Source organism: Empidonax traillii, unplaced genomic scaffold (genome assembly GCF_003031625.1).
Source record: "Empidonax traillii isolate 1590-97213 ecotype Southwest subspecies unplaced genomic scaffold, ASM303162v1 scaffold46:size3806547, whole genome shotgun sequence".
Taxonomy (NCBI): Eukaryota; Metazoa; Chordata; class Aves; order Passeriformes; family Tyrannidae; genus Empidonax; species Empidonax traillii.
In genome coordinates, this window is record NW_020955239.1 from 1,628,203 (window position 1) to 1,649,708 (window position 21,506).

At 41.2% G+C, this 21,506-nt stretch overlaps 1 protein-coding gene across 1 annotated transcript in view; it reads right to left on the reverse strand.

The window, feature by feature from the left end:
* The window catches only part of LSAMP (limbic system associated membrane protein), a 1,013,573-nt gene that overhangs the window by 338,259 nt on the left and 653,808 nt on the right, over positions 1–21,506 (reverse strand). The window lies entirely within an intron of this gene.

Genomic DNA, 21,506 nt, shown 5'->3' on the forward strand with positions numbered 1-21,506 from the left:
ACCAGGAAAGCAGGAGCAGCAGCAAGAAATCATCCTGCACCAACCCACCCTTCTGTGTCTCCTGTCACCTCATTCTAGGGACTGTCAAGGTAATAGTGAGTATAATGTGTGGCAGAAAAGTTTAAGGGGGTAAGAGGAGATGTCATAGAGAAGTTGACCCTGGGGCAGGGGAAGAAAGAGTTTTTTCCTTGTATTTGTTTTGCTGTTTCCTTTCTTTCTTCTCCATGCACAAACCAGTAATTAAAAGTCCATGTTAACTGGCAATAAAGGAAATTTCAGTAGAATTCCCCAAGTGGAAACTGTTCTGCTCATGGCAGTGGAGGTAAGGGAAAGTATTTTCCTCGAGTGCATTAAAAGAGCTCAAGTAAAGATGGAGACAGTTGCCAATGATTGAAGGCAGCAATATTGTGGGAGCATGGTCTCCAGTGGCACAGCTGCCTCCTCTCTCAAGCTTAGTTCTAGCCTAAAGCTTTACTCCAAGTGCTGATTGCACACAAAGATTTAAAGAACAGTCATGGTATTGCTTTCAGTGAACAAAAAGATAATATGCAGTTGGTTGATATCTCTCTTACATAGGTTTTTATATTTTTCTTGTCTCAGAATTTCTTAGGGAAGTTCATCTAATTTCAATAGATTGGAAGAACAAAGTGCACCTCACATAAAACTCTTTAGATAAGATTTATAGAACAACATCTGTCTGGTTTTTTTTCATATTTGATGCACATGGAGATGGTAGAGCCCCTACTCTGGGTTTCTCCTAAGTCGTCTTGTGTATTGTAAGACATGAGAGTCATGATATGATTTTGAAGATCAAATGATGGAACCAACCCAACTACTTACAGATGCAAATGTCATGTTTAAATAGCACCCCCAGATCCCTGAAAAGGAACTAATATATCTAAAACCCAAACTGATGAGTGGCCTTCTGGAGAGAACTTCATCATGGAATAGATGAGTGGAAAAACGCAGTCAAGGAGGTACCAAGTGGGGGCAATATAGAAATCATGTCTCTGCCCATTAAGATGCTTTTATTACATACACTGGCATTACTAATCTACAAGTAATGTGGGTTACAGAGTTAACTGATCCTTTCCCCTTCATTCTAGAAAAGCCCATTGAGAGGAAGAATCCAGAGTAGAGAGGCAAATCCCTTGCATGTAACCTGCTGGACTCTACCAGAACTTAGTGGGTACAAATGTCTCCACTGGATTGAAGGACCTAGTCAAAAATAGATTAGTTTAGCAATGGCTTGGGAATTAAGAGAGTTGTACAGAAGAAATAAAGGCAATCTTATGCTAGAAACATCCCCCATAGCTAGAAAAGAAGAGAACAGCTATACCCTGTAACAATCAGAAATAAGCAGATAAAGGGAAGCTATTAAAAGTCAAGAACTAACTGGGGAAAGGACACATCTTGGGAGCATGGCAGCTCGGTTTGTCAGTTGGGCTGATGCTGGATTTAACTAGTACATTCCTAAAATTATGGGCTGTGCTTTCAAGGAGGGTGCCTCTCACAGTACACAGGCAGCGCTAGGTCTCCCAGCTACTACTGGAAACAGGACACCTTGACCACATCCCACTGCCTGAATCAGGAAGGAGGAAATCCAATCCTCATGGATATCAACAGGAAACTACCAATAAACACATTTTCCAGATGAGAACCACATTATAAATAATACATTCATTGTCTTTATACACTTCACTAATTATTATTCTCATCTCTTCTTAGATCCATTAATCTCTCCAATATACCTATTACCAGAAGCCTCTGGCACATGCTATTAGCATTGCTGCTGCATTTAAGTGTATGACTGCCCTTATCGTCTTGTCTTTCTCCTCTTTTTTCATGTAGACACAACCCATAAGATTTGGTTCCAGGCCTTGAGAACATTTAAAGTTTTTTATGTATTCTGGCTATTCTGTTCTCCTTGTCACCTCTTTTATGTACACAGTTTCATGTTCTCACCTTCATTCACAGACAGCGAAAATACTTTGCAGATATTCGATAGCAGCTTCAAGCCTTTGCTGTTCAAAACATACCAAATTTGGGACAGGTACTCTATTTCACCTCTAGGCGTTATCCTAACACTATAAATAAAATACAAAGCATTGCAAGGATTTCAATATCCTTATGTTTCCCTCTAGACTCTTACAACTATCATCTGAGTTTTTAATAATCTACTTACTTGAAGTTTTGTGTCATGCCACTCTTCAACTGGTTCCCCTGGGAAGGTAACAGACTTGGTCTACACAAGTCACTCAGAATGACTGAACCTCAATAAGAAACACTGGTTGGAAAAAAATTCTGTTGGAAAAACTCTATCAAAATGCAAGTTTGTGTAAATCAAAGTGTCTGCAGGTACGTATTAATCTCATCAAAGCTTTGTATGGCAGAAAACTCAATTTGCTCAGATACTTCCCTAGAAATTAATTTCCCATCATCTGTTTGTTCTTGCCTTTCCAACCTTCCATCCTGATTTGTGACTAATTTTTATTTTTATACTTTAAAGAGAAAAACACAAAAACCAACCAAAAACAACCAAACAAAAAAACTCCAACTAGACAAAATGTTCTATTTCAGAAGTATATCCAGAGCACCTACAATGGGAGCCAGTACTCCTTATTGTGCATTCAAGAAATTAGCTGCTACAAACAACATTTGCTTGAGCCTGATAAACTGTTTCTCCAGCCCATATGCCACTGCTGTGTGTGTTCAATTTCAGTTTGGATAATTCCAAGTAATCCTATTATAGAAAGGCACAAACCACAAAGTTCTGTTCCAGACGACATGTCAAAGTTCAGTGGCACTTGCAATCAGGATGTCTAACTCTGGTCCAGTTCTGAGTCACTATTGATTTTGTTTCTTTCCTAAAGTATAAAAAGCATGGCTTTGAGTGTCTCTTCACTGTGGTATTTTGGAGGCTGACAAACAGTTAACATGCTTATGTCTTTGAGATCTGAAATCTATCTCACTGAAGATTCTATCAGAATTGGAATTTTGATAGAGCCCGCACACATCTATGCTTGTCTGTGACCTTACAACATTTTTTCCCACACAGAGACAAAATTTATGATATCCCATTGATTTTTCCCAATCCATTTTGATTCAGAATTGCCATTTACACTATTGCATATTTATATTCCACCCATTCCCCCCATTCTGTCTCATTTCTTCAAAGAATACTTAGGACTGGGAACGTATCCTAGCATTCTCAATAAAAAGAAGGAAAAATAAAGATTTCTTCTGCTGTGATTTAGTACGGGAATACCGAGAATACGAGGGCTCATTGGTAGGTACACAAACAGACTGAGCAAATACAATCATGTTGGGTAAGGAAGCATTTGTTACCCACATATTATATTTTCATGAGTATAACTAGAGCCCCCAGGCTCTCTGCTCTACAATTTAACAGGAGGGCAGATAAAATAGTTGTGAATTAATGCAGGGGAAATAAAAACTCAGATTTCAGTTTTCTGAGCCTCCTTAGCTTGGCTTTCTCCTTCAGTTCTTCACCGTCTCCCACATTTTGTGGGTTTCTGTCAACTTATTTTCAACGGCATTTTTAAAAGGTAGTATGTACTACGAGACGAGGGCTATGTGTGTGAAAATGTAGTGGTTTTATCCTACAAGTTCAGAGCAGATGCACCTACATTGATACAAAAGAAGGTTATACTAGTGCAGATCATTTCCATTCCTGCACAAAAGGAAGGCATTCAATTACAAATGTAGCCCAGATGGCACAGATGTGCTCACATGGAGGCTTGTAGGACTTCAGCAGAGTGTGTGTAGATCAGGTGTTATTTGGACTTCCCCAGGTGGTATCAAGTCACTGATGAAAGTCACTCATAATTTCATTTTGCTAAAATTATGCTCCCGCTTTGAACGTTACTGCTTGACTATTCTTGCCTTTCCATGCTGCATTGTGTTTAGGCCCACACATATTATTCTTAGTGATAAAGATTTCATTTTCGGTTTTGCTACCACCATTGAATTTTATCACTTGTTCTAAAGGTTCCTCAGAATTTACTAGCTTTCCCATGGCTCTACATCAGATTTTTTTTCTTTTGCTTCTAACTGCATGTAAGTAGGAGTTTCCTAGAAACCAACTCTTCTGCCCTCTGCAGAAATTCTTTGCTGTTCATTAAGCAGCAGTTGCAACCAGCTAGAGAGAGAAACTAGCCAAAATGTATGCACTAGCTAGAAGGGATGTCTGCCAGGGGCACTCCCTAACCTCTCACAATTTTTCGCTGGTGTAACCAATAACCCTGCATAATCCTGCAGTTTACACCAAAGGAAAGAGTAGAGGTATTTAGATCCTCACTGTGAAATACGCCTGTATACACAATGAGTGCAGATGTGAGAGTGATTTCAGGCACATCTAGAGGTAGTTCACTCCTGAGGAAGAAAGGTAAAGCAGCTTTAGTGCCTTGGACAGCAGCCTAGGAAGACCTACAGTCTTTGCTCCAGCACTACAACAGCTCCAGAGGAAGTCAGCCGCTAAAGGGTAAATAAAGAACACTCTGACCCTGGAAACTATTCACCCAGCTTTTACTTCACCACATCAGCATTTCCTTATTAGTTGGATGTCTACCCAAACACACACCACCTTTTCCTCCAGCTCCACATAATGGGCATTAATCAGGTCCCTCTGCATTAGCCTGTGAGATGAGGCCTGTCCTGTCACTGGTGTGGAAACATGAGTTTTGCTGGAGCTACCCTAGCCTAAATAAACTCCCCTTGTCCTAATACAGCCTAACAAAAGACAAAGAAAAGGAAAGGAAAATAAGAGAAGGGAAAAACAAGGAGGAATAAAGGAGGAAAGTCATGAAAGGTTCTGGAAATAGCTGGAATTGTTCATGCTGAGCCATCAGGCCCCAAGATTTGAATAATGCATGTTCCATAAATCTAAGTGTCCCCGCTTGCCACGTTTTCGAACGGGGAACAAAAATAATAGCTACTGTCCACACTTATCACCAATAATAAATTACAGGGCTCCTGTGTGTGGCAGCGATTAATGCAAAATGCAACCCAAAACACATAACTAAATAAATAGATAGTTTGACTTTCCTGGGGGTTATCTCTTTTCTTTTCTACACCCCTCTCAGAGTCTCCTTCCAGCCAAAAATTATAGTGGGAAAGACCCATCCTTACAGTGTATCCCCTTCAGACAGACAGGCAGACTAACTCATGGTTATCTTTGGAATATACACCAAGGCAGTCAACAGAGCATATGCACCTCTGAAAACAGGAAACAGCAATGCACTGCATAGATTTTGGTTCTTCTGGAAGGCTACAGTCTTCTCAAAGCATCATCTCCCACTTAAAATAGGACACACACTCATGCACCTCTCCAAACACAGGATTCACGCTGCTTTCCTGAGGTCACAGTCAGATCTACTTTGATGTGTGTCTATGAGGGGCAGAGCATCCTTTTGGCAGCAGTCCCTCTCCTTCAAATAGTAAGGGAGTTCTGGGATGCTCTTTGGCCCCAAGTAGCAGTATTGGTAGTAGGGAAGTCACTAGAAAACAATGCAAGGATAGGGCATGAGGATAAGAATGGCCTGCAGAAGGCCCTTTATAGAAGTGGTCTTTACAGTGTAAGACTTCACTGTAAGGACTCTACTATGTCCTCATTTTCACTTGGTCTGGGAATTAAAAGTTCAAGCAAAGTTTTACTCTTCTGTATCCACTTTAACATTACCAAAAAATCCCCAAAAACCAAAACCCAGACACTAAAGACATTTATCTTGCTCAATTTTAAAATGTTAGATAATCTAGATAATAGGTAGCCATTAGAAGCCCCTGAACACTTAAATAGAACTGTAATCAGAGCTAGACCATGGCAGTTCACAGGTAACTAACTGTACCCTATTCTTTCTCTTAATATTTTAGTTCTGACACATAACATTTTAGTGAAAAGTTGTTTTTCCTTTTACATTAGCTGCCTTCAGTGCTTTACCAGTCTTTTACCTCTGAGGGTATGGTGATCTGTCTTTAGAGAAATCTCTCCTAGTAGGAGCAATTTCCCCTTTAGAGAAGCCATCCCTGTTTATAGTATGGTCTTCTGTGTAAAGCTACCCTTGGCACCCTCCTTTTGCAACTGTGAAGCAGGAAACGGAGCTGGAAAGGTCACAAGAAACAGAATAAACAGCAGGAGAGAGGCTACCAAAACATCTATAAAGGCAGCACAGATGAAACCTGAGACTCAAGGTACAACACTGTTATGTGACCTGACCGAATGTGTGTGCTACCTGTCATATGCCCTCTTCTTCCTGCTAGGGCCCTGTGCTCTTCTCCAGCACAGCAGTGTAAGTCTGCTTGCTAGACTGGAGACGCTCCAATTTACAAAAGCAAAATAAGAAAAGAAATTATGTGCTCAAGCCACTGAGGGTGAGGTAACTCACAACAATGAGAGCAGGGAGGAAAAAAAAAAAGGCAGCTTATACACAAAGCAGGCCCTATTACACTATTATTGTTATTACTATTAGCTATTCATTACTCATATGTTGGCATTATAGTAGGATCCAAAAGCCTCATTCAGTATCAGGGCCCCATTGTGCTAGTCTCTATGCAAATACAAAGACAGCCAGGAAGAGCTCACAGTCTAATTTAAGGCAAGACTCAGCAGGTGAATGTAACAAAAATTGGAGGAAGGGAGGGTAAGAAGACCATGCGATTTCACAGGCTAATGGTACATTGCTGAATGCTCATTCCTGGAAGATCTGAAAGGTTATGGCTCAATAACCCTCAGGGCTGCTTCTTATGGCTTAAATCTCTGACCTCCTAGGTAAGAAGTAGCAGCACAATAATATTTCCTTTAGTTAAGTGAATGTCTAAAATGTGCTTAATCAGTAGTCCATTAACTCTCCACTTGCCTCATTAATGTGTCTGTGTAGCAGGTAGTTCTGTCCCAACCCCACCATGGTTTTTTTATAGTCTGATTTCAAATGTTGCTAGGCAGGGTGTAATGCCTTGGAGTGCCCTCCCTCCAGAAGCATTTTATTTCATCAGTCCATATGTTTTAAACATATGGCACTGTCCCACTACAGGTTTTCTTAGAATTAAGAGGTCTCCTCTGCTGTCTGCTAAATTTAGCATTACACATGAACAATTCCTAATTTATTTTTAATTGTTTCTTTTTTTTAATGACAGACAACTTTTTTTTTTTTCCCCATTCATAAATAGTGGAAAGAAGTCAAGGATATTACTGAGTAAAAGGTCAGCATTGGTGCTATGGGCAGGTTAAGTCTTTCCAGGCCCCTCTTTAGACAGTATCTATTGCATGGATCTCATTTGTACAGACTCCATGATATGTTACCCGCTGCCCATTAGACTAACAAAATTGTGATCTAGGCAACGAATAAAAGACAGCCTTTACATCCAATTGACCTGTGCTCTGTTTAAGATTTTGAGAAAGATCAGTCCAACTACGTCAAACAGAAAGCTTATTTACTCCACCCACCACTTTCAGCAAGTCATGTCAGTCCTAATCTTCCTCAAAGATGAAGTGAGAATAATATTCACTTTTCGTTTGCGGCCATTAAAAATTAAATCAAAGGTGCAAATGAAGAAGTTTGAAACTGAAAAGCACTTGACATTCTTAAACATGGCATGAAGTTCAAAGCAACCCTAGTTTGATATACCTTTTTTTTTTTTTTTTTAATATGACATTTTGACCCTTGCATCAAAAAACTCTTTACCCTCTAGGTCAGTGGCATACAGAGTGTGGCTCACAAGCACTCAATATCTAAAATATAAATAAGTTTTAGTTGAAAAGTATTGTGCTGTCTCTGGGCAGGTTTTTCTCTACTCTTTCACTGGGAAAAATCAAAGCATCTTCCAGTAGTAAGGCAACGATGTGACTAACATCTGTCATGGATCATTTTTTCTTTTCCTCATTTGTTTCCCTAGATCAACTGCAGTACATTGGAGAGAGGAGGAGGATTACTTGTTTGCTTGCTTGTAGTTTGGTGTTTGTTTTTTTCCTAGCAGCTCTTTCATATGTTTTGCTGATTTTATACATGCAAATAATACTCAGAGAGGAAAGGTAGAGGAAATGCATTACATCTGGAATAGAAGCTTGCAAGACTTGCAATGGCCATTCATCCCATGGCTGCTGACAAATTAACAGAAACTGGTTATCTTACACCCCAACCAAGTATAAACTTCCAAGAAAAACCTCTGCTCTGCCCAAGAATCAGAGAGGTGAGACATGGCTTGCACCTTGACAATATGGGAGGTGTAGTTGTTCATATTTCAGGACAAAGAACAAAACCTTGATAGTTACTTGATACTACACAGCAAAAGCAAACATTATTTGGTTGCCTTAGTCCTAAGTAAGCGGATAAAGCTTTGATCTGGTCCCTCGCTCACATTCAACTCCCAGCCAGCTGTTTTTGCCTGTGCTGCCACCTCAACCAAGGGCTAAAACCTTCTGTCTCTGCTAAAGGATAATGGAGTGGGAGACCAGTCACTTGAGTTCACTTAAGGATTTCAGAGAATGCCAGAGAGATTTACTCCTTTCCAAGTATCTCAGTGAGTTCTCCAGTAACATCCCTGATCAACCATTAGTACTGGGAGCCACATGGACCACGCATCCTTAAAAAGCCTAGTTTGATCAATCATGACATTTGGATAACTTCAGGTAAACCAGAGCTCTAGATACACCCTCTTTCCCTACAGACATTGGCATAGAGGATCTCTGCCTGCCATTTATACCCAGGTTTACCTCAGCTGAGCAGCATAAGGAAAAAGTCTGAGCATCTTAGATGATTTGAGAATGAAGAGGTAAGAGAGACTGACTGACTGAAGGATAAATCTGTTACTGTTTCCATTAGTCTCTTCCTCTTAAATCAAATACTTTAATTTTGTGCTTGAAATTTGTATATGATAGCTTATACAAAGTTGTAAGTTAGCTTCTGATAGGTCTCTGAAGCTCTAATGTAGAGTATGGTGTGGAGTATGCCACGTTTTATCTCAGAGGTCAGGGATTTTCTCAGTATTTGGTGTGAATCAAATAAAAAGCCAGCCCAGCAACCATAAGTCTTCGATTTTTATATTTTTTTCCCTTTTTAATTCCTGTCTAGCAAAACAGATCTACCCACACAGAACAACTGGCAGGACAGAGGCTTAAAATATTCTTTGTCCTCACAAGCATGAAGTAATGAATGTTTTCTCTTTGCTAGGCTCTTTCTTGACTATTTTCTTTGAAAGCCAGCCAGCCTCTTTAGTCCATGAATTGGGTTTGCTAATTTGCAAGAGGTTGGAATCATTTCTCACATTAAGAAACTTAAGATAAACATGCTGTGCTCTCTTTCTTGATGGTTTCTTTAATCTATAATAAATACCACTTTGGACTCAAAGTCCTTGTTTGGGGGCAGAGATATTAGAGGCCAGAGTGGAGAAATGGATTTGCAGAGTCCACACTTACTAGGTTAGACACATGGCAAAGACCCAGGAAGTGGAAGTCAGGCCACAGGAACTGGGCACTGAGGCTCAGAGATGGCATTCTGGGAAAGTGCACCTCTGGAACCAGAAAGGAAGTTTCAAGCTTCCCTCAGTTGCGGGCAGGCAGCCTGAGGCAACAACGATCTCTGTAGTCCAGAGTAGCCTTTGGGAAGCTGAATACTGAATTATTATTCCCTTATGGCTTTTCTTCTCCTCCTCACTTTTTATTCTTCTTTTGTAGGGAAAAGGGAGAAACTAAATGTCATAGTGTTTTTTTTTGGTTTTGCCTTTTTTTTTTTCCTTTGGAAGAACCTAAGCCAACCACAAGGGCTTGGATCTTAGCAACCTGTAACTATGGGAAGAAGCAAAACTAAACTTTATGCTCTGGTTCTTCAGGGCAGCTCCCAACATAATTATTCTTTGGTATATTTTGTCTTTGGAGAGTACCAATTTTTTTTCTTGGACTACTACATTTCCAGCATTTTTCATTGTCTTCAAACAACAGTCCCAGAGGACAGTCTGGATCTATGGTGTGCCTTCCAGTACAGGCCTTCAGACTTCTGGGGCTCACTTGGGGGACTTACTAGGCACTAGAAAGACTTCAGAATTTCTTTTTTTGCTTGAAAAAGGGCAAATGCCAGCTTGAAAGACACAGATTCCTATAAAAGCTCTATTGCTTCTGGATATACTACACCCTGGCTCCAGCAGTGCTAAAAAGTAAAATAAAATAAAATAAATCAAACACATTAAGCAGACTTCCTTGTCAGGAAACCAATATCACAAAGCCAATGTTCCAGGAAAATGAGAAGTACTTTAATTATGTAGGTCTGTTTTAAGAGCATTTCAGCATCTTTCATGCACAACTTAGTCTGCATCTCAACTTCTACCTCCAGTGGCCTCATTACACAAACGGAGGTAGAGAGCTCCGTCTTCTGTACTTTTCTACAATTGCTCCACAGGAACAAAAATAACCCCTCAACTTTAAGCATCTTTGCTGGTATCCGCCTGCTCGGAGCTGTTTCCAGGTAAACCAGCAAAGGGGTTATAAAGCTTTTTAATAGAGATATTTCCTTTTCTCCTATGATAACTCATTTTATTTGTCTAGGTAGTATAACGTAAACTAAGTTGCCACTCAGTAACACTATACATGCAGTGAAAAACACAGTAACATATTACAAGAAGAGAGGAAGGCACAAATGGACACCACTGCAAATTTCACACAAGATCGTACACAGGTGAATGCTCGGACCTAAAATTTTGCATTATGACAAAGGGAAAGAGTTGCAACAGGATTTAAAAAATGAGAACAAGAAGGAATAAAGCAAAGCCAGATGCATTATATGTCAAACACACTCAACAATTAAACCATGAGATTGTCTGGAAAATATTTCAGAAAGCAGAAGGGTCAGACTGCAGATAACAATGCACTGGAGGACATCTTCTAGCACCACCGAGCAGAGACTATAGAACTCTTCATATTTCCACTTATTGAAGTGATAATCCTTTTGGTTACAAACCATTTTTTTTTCCTCATACCCCCGTGCAGCTCTACCTTATTTCTTTGCAAAAGAACTGAAACAACAGCTATGATAAATATCAGTTCTTCTCACAGGTCTCTGCGGGTATTGCCTCTGAAGCCTAATTACGTCAATTTGTGTCAGTGCTGTTAACTTGTTTTCAGCCATTCATTTCAACAAAAACAGCTGTCTTCCCTCGAATAATGGGCAGAGTTTCTGACTGTGGACAGAGCACAAATAGAATAATTGACAGTGTCCTCCCACTCCATCCCTGGGGAGAAGCCAAAGTAGGTGGGAGCCTGAATCAGGAAACCTGATGGTAAGCGCATTGGTATGGAAGCCTTTGATGCTGAGTTGTCACGAAGCATTACAGGCACTGTGCAATTGTTCTGCCAGTGTACACGTGCTGCACACTGATGGCTGGGTCTCAGAGGAGGACGTGGTGCCTGTTCTTACTAACATCCTGTAATGCTTTCCCTCTTGCCCAAGCGCTGGAGGTCAGCCCTGGTAGTCCAAAGCTCCCATGCATCTATTTGGATTCTGCATGCTGGCTGGCAAGTTTGTTGACTAGACAGCAAGCAGGTATTTAATAAATCCTATTACTCACTTTACCACTGCCTGAACTTGCTGCCAAGTATGCTCACATGTTAAGCTCCAACACTCCTATATCCAGTCTCCCAGTAACTCAAGACATAAGTAATGAAAACAGTCAGGCGTCACTTCTAACATTCAAAGTGGTCAGGCCTGAACACTTGCTGACCTTTATGAAGACCAAGCCATAGATTAGATCAGGCCTTTGTCCTATTCTAGAGAAGAGGAAAATTGAAAAAAGAAAAACAACCCTCAAAATAACGCAGTAGACCTAATCAGAGGAACAGCCCTGAATTTCTGCAAGAGAGTGAGCCATCTTCCTTGTACTGTGCCTGCACACTGCCTAGCACACAGGGGTCCTGGCACCTGCCTGCCCTTCCTCCTGTAGTGGTAATACAAATATACAAGAGGCTACTAAAGGCCAAGCAATGCCCTCAGCTGTACTCTTTTACGGGGTACTGACTACTGAGAGCAAATCAGACATGTTCCTTCTGTTCTGCACCAAAGTTCAGGTGTCAGGCAATGTACATCAGATAAGCCCAAACTTCACTGAAAGGAATGGGGCCTATCTCAGTCCTGATATATCAGAGCTCACCTCCCTTCTTTCCTTCTCCCAGCAGCAGTCCAGGTAATTAATAGGGTGACTGGCACTAAGATACTCTTCTCCAACTTCACACAGATTTTTTGTACCTTTCAAGAGGCTATTATAGCCAAAGGCCCTGGTAACATAATTTACAACAGCTGTTCACTAGATTGGGAATTTGAGGTGCAATGACTCCTCCAAAACAACATGATTCTAGCAAGGGGTGCACCCTTGCACTGTACAATAGGCTTTGCAATTCTGGGGGTGGAGCAGTCCCACTGTTTGTTTTTGAACAACTCTGCTCTGCATGCAGTTCTGACAAGGGAAGAGGCTTAGCTGCCATTCTTTTTCGTCTGGATTTGCTGTGTCCTAATTTCTCTACTGAATACGCAGGGTTTGTCCAAAACCAATTACATCTACAAAACACATTCTTCAAGCTTGTAGATGCAATGGAAATAACTTTTGTGCATCAACAGTTCTGTTAGGTGGAGTCATCCATTGTCAGTGACAGACAACTCTTGTATTAAATCAGAGTACAAGGTTTTACAGAGGACCAAGCAGAACAGAGATCAAGCACTTTCTCTACTGATTCATAAAAATGTATATTTTGGACTTGCAGAAAATAAAAATAATCTTCCCTGAAATTCAAATAGAGATGATTTCTCAGGAGACAATAATATTTAAAAAGACAAAACAAAGTAGCTTGAAAACAAAATCAAGTATTTTCATTGTGGAATTGACTTGAAAAATTAATCTCTCCATCTAAAGCTCTTATTGAAAGATATTAGCCCATGCTGGCAGGGCAATGAGTCACCAAATGTCCTCAGATGCAGGAGACCTCACTGTAGGGATATTTCCAGCTGGTGCAGAGTTGAATCTGATGTCAGTGGATTCCCTCTGCAGTCCCCAGTGTAAGGGGAGCACGGGAAGTGAGACAGGGTGCAGCTGGAAGGAACACTATCGCTCTTTGGCTCAGCTCATTTGTCACTAGGGGCCCTGGGGCCCTGGCCAGATGGCAGAGTTTAAAGGAACTCAGGCTAGTATTACCTCAAGCTGCTTTTAAATTATACATGGAGGTTAGCATAGGATTGACTCCTAAGCCAAGGAGCCAACCAGTAGTTCTTTGTTAACACCATCCTCAGCTGCAGACTCTGCCCAGAGTGGAAAATCCGTACCTATGAGGGTATTTGTGCAGCATTCCTGTCAGTCAGGCTTGAACAGAGGGGGGAAATCCAAGTTTTCATAACTTCACTAATTTCCCTCACCAATTCAGAAGCAGAAATGTGCCTCATCTTTCTAATTCCCTGTTATATTTTCAGCCACAGAGTCTTTTCCTTACACAGTTACCGAAGTCACTGCACCTACTGGAAAAAAACAAACCTTTTCAGAGCTGCAGTCACAGAAGGTTGAATTTTATTTCCTTTCAGTCATGGAAAAAAATTCAGGATCATCACAGCCAACTCCAAACAGACAAAAAAGTAAGTGTCACCTTTGCAGTGAGGCGGTTTAGGTTTATTTGGCTTATTTTGAGGATTAGAGAAAGCAAATAATTTCCAGTTCAAACATGCTGTAGTTATTGCTACAGAATTTTAATGCTAATATCAAGATGTCTTCTTAATTTTACTTTGTATTTTTTAACTGGGGTCCTGAACTTAAAAATCCTTCCAAAGATGGGTAACTGGAGTTTTCGTTCAGATTAATGGATGTTATAGCACTAAGGTCACAGAGTGAATTAGGGGGGAAAGAGGGAGAAAAGCTGTGCTCTCTTGTCTTTTATCCCAAAAGGCAATGTTGTCTCCTGGGTGGGATGCAGAAAAACATGCTCAAAACTTCCTGGGCAAATAGAAAAAGGGTCTTGACCCCTGATACTTGGGCTGAAGAGTTAGTGATGGCAGTGTAGGACATGGGTTAAGCGGGAAGAAGGACCATGGAACTGCTTTGAACATCAATTTTACCTACAGAACAAAGAGAGGTCTCTTTGTGTGGATATGGAGTCTCAAGTCAGCTTTTTGACATAAACTTCTCACTTTTAAGCTCAACATTGTCCCTGTGCATGATTCTGCATTCCACTTAGAAGAGAGAGGAAACCTAGGACCTATTTGCTTGGTATCTGCTGAGGACTGTCAAGGAGGGATCCATTTACCAGTGCTTCTTATAAGTGAAGTTTGAATGAAATGGGCCCTTGGTGCAGCAGGATCAAGTGCCAGGACATGCACACTTCCAGCAGGGAATTCTGTGTGGCCAGCTATGGGTAATCACATTTGACTAAGATCAACCTGTGCTGGAGCTGTAATAGGACTGTGTAGGATCAAAGTACCATGAACATTTTGTTGTTCTCTGTACAGCAGTAAACACATATCCACAGGGTTTCTCTGAAACAAATAAAAATCCCATGACCACCACGTCACCTTCATGTAGAGTGCCTTCTGCTTTATGCTTGATCCCTTCTCTCACCTTGAAGATTCCAGCTAGCAGAGATGACGTATTTGCCCTTCCTTCCATGCAGCAGCTTGGAAACACAGCTCATTCTCAACACTGCATTAAATCAGAAGCAGACATGGGCACGGGGAACAAGTGTCCCAGAAGATGATAGAAAAGGGACTAACACTCTTGATCAGTGGAGAAAACACCCTGTTCAAATTTTCAGAGAGGTGTCTTTCTGCAGGCTCTCCTTCCCTGCAGGAATCAGGGGGTAGGAAGGGGCACTCATGTCTCTTGGGGAATTCAAGGGGAGCTCCATGGACACACTCTCAACAGAAAATAAAGAACAAGGGGCACAGAGAGAAGACCTAGAAAATATATTCTTCCCAAGTGGGACTGACAGGGGGCATTTATTCCTCAGAGTGATATTTACTGCCTTCCCACAATGTTTGCACTAACTGGCAGCTCTGGCTAGCTAGACTGCTGTGTCAACATCTGCAGGTGTAAGCATGGGGCTATGTGCAAGGAAAGGGAAAAAGGAGAGAGAGAAAAAAAATATTAAAAGGAAAAATGGCTTTACTTTTTGCCTTTTTCTGTGTGCTTTTTACCTTCTGCAGAGTAGAAACCTTTCTGTGCTGATACCAGGAGGAGATTCCTAATGATTAATTGATTTTGCTGTCAAATGCAGAAAGTATGTGCATGAGCCGTGCATAAGTGAGGGGTACTGGTTATTTTTTTTCCTAACAGTAAAACTTTTTTTTTTCTCCCTTGATTCCCAACAACCTGCAAAAAACAGATGCACAATCAAGGAGAGGAAGAGAAGCAAACAAAAGAAGTGTAAAAACCCTGAGACATCAGAAACACAGCCTACCGCATAATTCTGGGGAAGTATACAATTTGTCTTGACCTTTATAGGTTTTCAGGCTTGAGTGAAATGGAAAGGCTAAGAGAACCTTGCAAAGCTTTGCCACTGCCAGATTACACCTTCTCTTGATACACTTTTCCAAGTAGTGTTTCTTGTCTCATGCTGCCTCACACATATCCTAACAGAAGCACTGTATTTCTTCATCTGGGATAGCAGAAAATGCTTCAGGGTGAAAATCCAATATTGTTGCTACCTCCAGCCATGCCACGAACAATGTTCTCCTCATCACATGAACTCAATTGCACTATTCAGACCAGCAACAGCCTACTGCAAAGAACTAACAGGAATTATGCTTTGCTTTCCTTCAGAAAAACAAAGCTCCAATTTCATTTTTGCAGACATCCCTTAGGAGCCAAACTGGTCTCATTTTTGTAGGTACTTACAAACACCTTAAACCTCTGGTGTTCCAGCAATTGTGTACTGATCCTCATGACATCTCCGGCAGGTAGAACTGAACTAAGTGATCATTCCTGGAAAGCCAATTACTAAATCCCCAAAACAGACCTTGAACATGTAGGTGCTTGTGGCAGTCATAAAACCTCCACCTGGCTTCTGCTCCAAAGCCAGTTGGCACCTAAGGTGATTCTGTTGGTGATCTTTATGCTCATACATTATTGAGGCATCTATATTACCGCAGTTAAGCACACGTGTAACCATTTAAAACTGGCAGATGTTCAGAACTTCCTTCATAGACACACTCTGGCTAAATTTGCATGCAAGATACTCTCTCTCTGCCTCATCTTCTGGGTCTTACAGGCAGTGCTCTAAACATTTTCATATTTCTTATGTAATACCATCACATAAGAATCCCCATCCAGAGGCACCTTGACACACTTGGGAGGTGGGCTCACGCAAACCTCCTGAAGTTCAACAAGGTCAAGCACAAGGTGCTGCACCTTTGTTGGGAAAATCCTGAGCACAAATATAGGCTGGATAGAGAATGGATTGAAAGCGGATCTAAGAAGAAAGACTCAGTCCTTGTTGACAAGAAGTTGGATGGTGGTTGATGAGAAGCTCAGCATGACTGGCAACATGCTCTAATAGCCCAGAATTCCAGCAGTATCCTGGGCTGTATCAAAAGAAGCATGTCCAGCAGGTCAAGGGAGGTGATTCTCCCCCTCTGTTTACTCTTGCATGAAACCCAAACCTGGAGTAATGTGCCCAGCTCTGAGGCCCCCAACATAAGGAGAATATGGAGCTGCTGGAATGAGTCCAGAGGAGGGTGACAAAGATGATCAAAGGGCTGGAACACGTTCTTATGAAAACAGGCTGAGAGAGTTGGGTTTTTCAGCCTGGAAAGAAAAGGCTCCAGGGAGACCTTACAGAAACTTGGCTAAAACAAAATACAAATTAAAAAAATTATACCTTTTTTCCACTGACATCTCCAGCTTCTACATTTAGATTTATTATTCAGTAACAGAAAAGACGCGTTTCACATTACATTTTTGTAATATTAAATTTGTTGAAAGAAAAATTTTATAATAGAGCTAACTCTAAGTAGATGGGGTTTTGTCATAAAAATAAGAAACAACCAAAAAAACTCCAACTAAAACAAACAAAAACCCAAACAAAACCAAACAAAAATCCTGATTCCTATAGAAACGGAAGACAAAGACTAAATAACCTCAGATCTGTTAAGAACTGACATATGCTAACTTCCTAAGTGTACATTCTAGATGATATTTCTGCTTCTCTAGAAATGGCAAGGAACTGGATGTCACATTCCAGACTCATTTCAGCTTCTTATGCACAAGGTTTGGAGAAGTGTGAATCCAGAACAGAACTTAATCCCCAATTACCTTCCAGCTCCTTCAACCAAAGCCTCACTGTCTCATTTTAACGGTTGAAAGTATTATGCATTTATAAAGTCCCCAGCATCTTAGACTCAATAATATTTACATGCTTCCAACCCTTCTTCTGATTTAAGAGAAGGTTACAGTCCCCGTTTTGCAAACAGCAAGATAGAGTTTCAAAAAATTAAAGAAATCATCCAAGAATTAGCCAAGACTGTTACAAACCCAGGACTTCCAAATCTTAGTTCATGCCCTAACCACCATATTCTCCCACTCCACTGTGCAAAGTCCTGTATAGGCAGAACCTTATACCAGATAGGCAGTGATAGCAGCTACCTAAATATTTAGTATATTTCTTTTCAGTTCCTTTCTACTTTGGTGAGTGGACATCCAATTTTAAGCTCATCCAAATATGGGAAAGTAGGGTAAGAAGAAGAAAAGGGACAGTCTTCCTGTCTTAAGATTTTATATAAGAGAGTCATAGTGCAGTGCAATGGATGAGGCTACAGAAGAACAAATAAGGTTTTCATTGAAGAATGATGTCTAAAGACAAGTGCTTTGGGGTGTAGGGTTCCAATGCTGCAGGGTATAAGCTCTTTGGCCTTTCTTGAAAATATACTGTCCAATGGAGACAGGTTTCCCTTGTGGAAAACCTTCATGGAACTAATAGAGTGGATAATTCCACTTAGGGAAAAAAAGAAGGAGGAGAGGGAAAACAAGCCACTCTCTCTGCTCTCAGCTGATGTTTGAGCTTCTACGCATTTGCACTTGAAAGTCTTTGAGCACCTTTGAAGTTAGATGTGAGAGATTTTCAAGACTGCTTTCTCTACTGATGGCTCTGAGGACCCCAAATTTTACAAGGTGGTTTCTAAAATAAATTCCTCTCCATAGCATCCTCAGTTCACCCCAATGAAGTATATAATCACCCAATCCCTACAGTCCTCTCTGCAATACTTCTCTCCCAAAACTCCTGGAATCCAGGTACTCTATGAAGAAAGTCCTTTTTGCCCTGGAAGTCAGCAAATATGCATTACCCTGCACTTCAGAAATTTTTAATTTGGTCTTTGGGATAAACTTTACTCTTTCTAATGAGTTATGAAAACACATAGACCGTGATGTTTGAGTACAGAATGGTGGACACTAACAGCCTTAAAGGACACAAAGTCAGTTGGAGTGATATTCAAGCAATAAAACTCAGTCATCAAGATCTAGAGTTGCCCACCTATATAGATAAATCTGACATATATTTAAAACACCTCACGCTAAGGAAAAGCTTTTCTATGGCCACGTGGCATTCAACACAGTGAGTTACTGAATTGCCATTTCAATCTACTGAGCAATCCCACAGCAATCCGTGTCTGTTGCTACCTCACATGCAGGCTCTTCTTTCTCTTCAACAGGCTGACACACTAGCCTGGTTATGCAACACAAGTTACCTCTTCAAGCCCCTACACTTTATTTTGCACCATAGTCAAAGAGCAGAACAAACAAGTAAGCCAAAGGGACAGGACATCTATAAAATTTTCCCACAGCTTTGAAAATTTCAGCCTTTGAGTCTCTAGTCTCCTGCAGCAGAACAAATTGCACATGCCCTCCCAGCGCTGCAGGGAGGAGCATTAGCCTATTGGTAGGTATAGCCCACAGTTTCCTTTGCAGAACCCAGCTGCGCTGAATAAATAAATCACCTGCGGCCATTTATGTGCAAATAACCTGTGCCAAGGGGCCTTTTGGAAGAAAAGCTTCGATCTATGCTCACAGCAGCACTGGCGTAATGGGAGCAAATAAACACGTGTGCTGTCCTCCCCGTTCTTCCCCCCCCCCCCCCAGCACTTTTGTAACACAGCACTTTGCCTTGCTGTGTTAAGGCTGAGAAGCAGTATTTTGCATTAAATAGTCGGCTGTTACAGTGGAGAAAGAGCCACAAAGTGCACTTAACCAAACCCACCTTCTACTCCAGAGCTGGGACGTTAAAACCAGAGATGAGTGAACATGTCTCATTTCCCCATCTGTAGCCAATTCCCTTGACAGGCCCCATTAAAAAGCCAACCAATTCTGGCACTCCAGCTCTCAGAGGGGGCCCTGCAACACAGTTATTAGATAAAGTACACTGGATTTCATTGTGGATGGGGATTGCTTAACATAAGTGCAGCACTTGGAGATTAAGGGGAAGCAGAGACATGGAGGGTTTGAGTCTCTGGATTCTTTCACTGCTGGGACCCACGCTCCTCCACTGCTAAAGTCAAAGACCTTCCTCTGCCTTCACAGCTCCAGGCTTTTCTCATTTTCTTTAAAGTCTTAACTCTGAACAAGCTAAATTCAAAATAATTACACCACTAGTCTCCGGAATCTCTCTCCTTAAATGTCTTATACATGTGCTCTCACTATCCACTAGGAACACTGTGATCAGAGGCATACACATGGGCTCCCATCCAGCCTTTTCCCATCCATTTTTTTCCTGAAAGCTGACTGGATTTAAAAAATAAAAAAAAATAAATCCCGTTTTCCTTTTTTGTTTGTTTGTGGTTTTTTTGGTTTTGTTTTTGTTTGGTTTTTTGTTTGTTGTTTTTGGTTTTGTTTGTTTGGGGTTTTTTAAGTTTTAAAACCGGTTGTGCTTTGGCTGTGCTCTTGCCCCCAATTTGTCTGCTTTCCATGAGTATTCTGGTGAGCAAATTCTTAACAAGTTCATTCCTGGAAACATCAATTACCAGAAGACATGCAACAAGAAAGCTAATTCCAGACTTCACTGGTAGCTGCTCTGGTAGGTTGCTCCCCTGACTTTATTCCCTGAGTAGGATGGCATGAAAGGTACCCTGAGGCCTCAAGCTGCTTTGATATCCTTATAACAAATTGTTTGTTATTGGACCAAGAATTATGCATACATTGCCTAGGGAGTTCCAAATCAAGAGAAATCATCTTGGCAGATTTCAATTTGTTATCTGTTTGTGACTATTTCCAGGTGGGTATTTGTCAGGCTCACTGATATCCATTTCTCCCACAAACACCAGACAACCACTACCTTTTGTCAGTGCCAAAGGTTTCTCATGGATCCCTTCCCATATGGGAAGCTGCTGAGTGTGCTCCTCTGCTGAGGCTGTGCTGCTGTACAAAGCAAGGCCAAAATTCATCTTGCCTGCCTAACTTGTGTTTCTATTGATTCCTCACCTAGTGCAGACAACCCACCTCCCCTCCCTGCTGCCACCAAACTACATGGCTGTGCGAGGCAGGAAAAAGTATGGGAAGAGAACTTCATTTGAAAAAGCTGAAGGATCTATGTCCGCCCTACCCTCCAACACAGCCTGCCAAACGAGGTCAGCAGCAGCACAGCCTGTTCAAGTCTACAGTTCCCCCACTTCCCTAAGCACACATCGATGGGGCTGGGGCTCTCTGTGAAGGCAAGATTAACAAACTTTGAAAGGGCCAAGCAGAGGAAAATGTATTTCCCCTCCTCCCTTCCCCATGGAGCATAACCCCGTCTACTTGCAATCACAGATTTATCACATTGCTCAAAAAACTGCAGGATGACTGGGGAGTAAGGACAATGGTATCTCAAAAGTATTTTCTTCAGCTGAAGCTGATCTTGTTTCCCTAACAGTATTCTCCTAGGCAGAGAGGTTTCCAATGTAAAATGGGTACGGTTAAAGAAAAATCAGTACCTAAAAGTAAAAAACTTAGGTTTTAATGAAGTACTTTCAAACTTTCTCAGTGTCAGAGTTGGTATTTATTTCAAGCCTTTTTTTTTTCCTTTCTTTTTTTCTTCCTCCCCTCCCCCCAATGCTTAACAACAAATAGGTAGACTGAAACAAAAAATAATAAATAGACATCCTGACTCAGAATGGGACTAACTAGCAACAAACCCCTGGAGGGCAGTATGTGATCCATTTGGGCTCCACTGACTCACTTCCAGCCTAAGAAAGCATTACAGAAGCCACAGCAAACTGGGCTCTGTTCTCACTACTAGAGAGAGCCACATGGCTTCCCCGGTTCCCAAAAGCTGCTAAAATTCTGCCAAGAGAGTGCCTTCCTAATTTGCATTATCTTGGTCATTAACAATTCATCCAAACAGAGCTGGCAATTAGTGGTTGTTGGTAAACTCTGCAGTGAGCTCCAATCAGTGCTTTGCTGCTCTGGCGCTCTCTATTTACAAATTCTTTCAGTTATGGGCATATTAGAAAACCAGTTTTGACAGTTTCTGTCCCATGAAGTTACAGTTTTCCCCAATTACAGCAGAT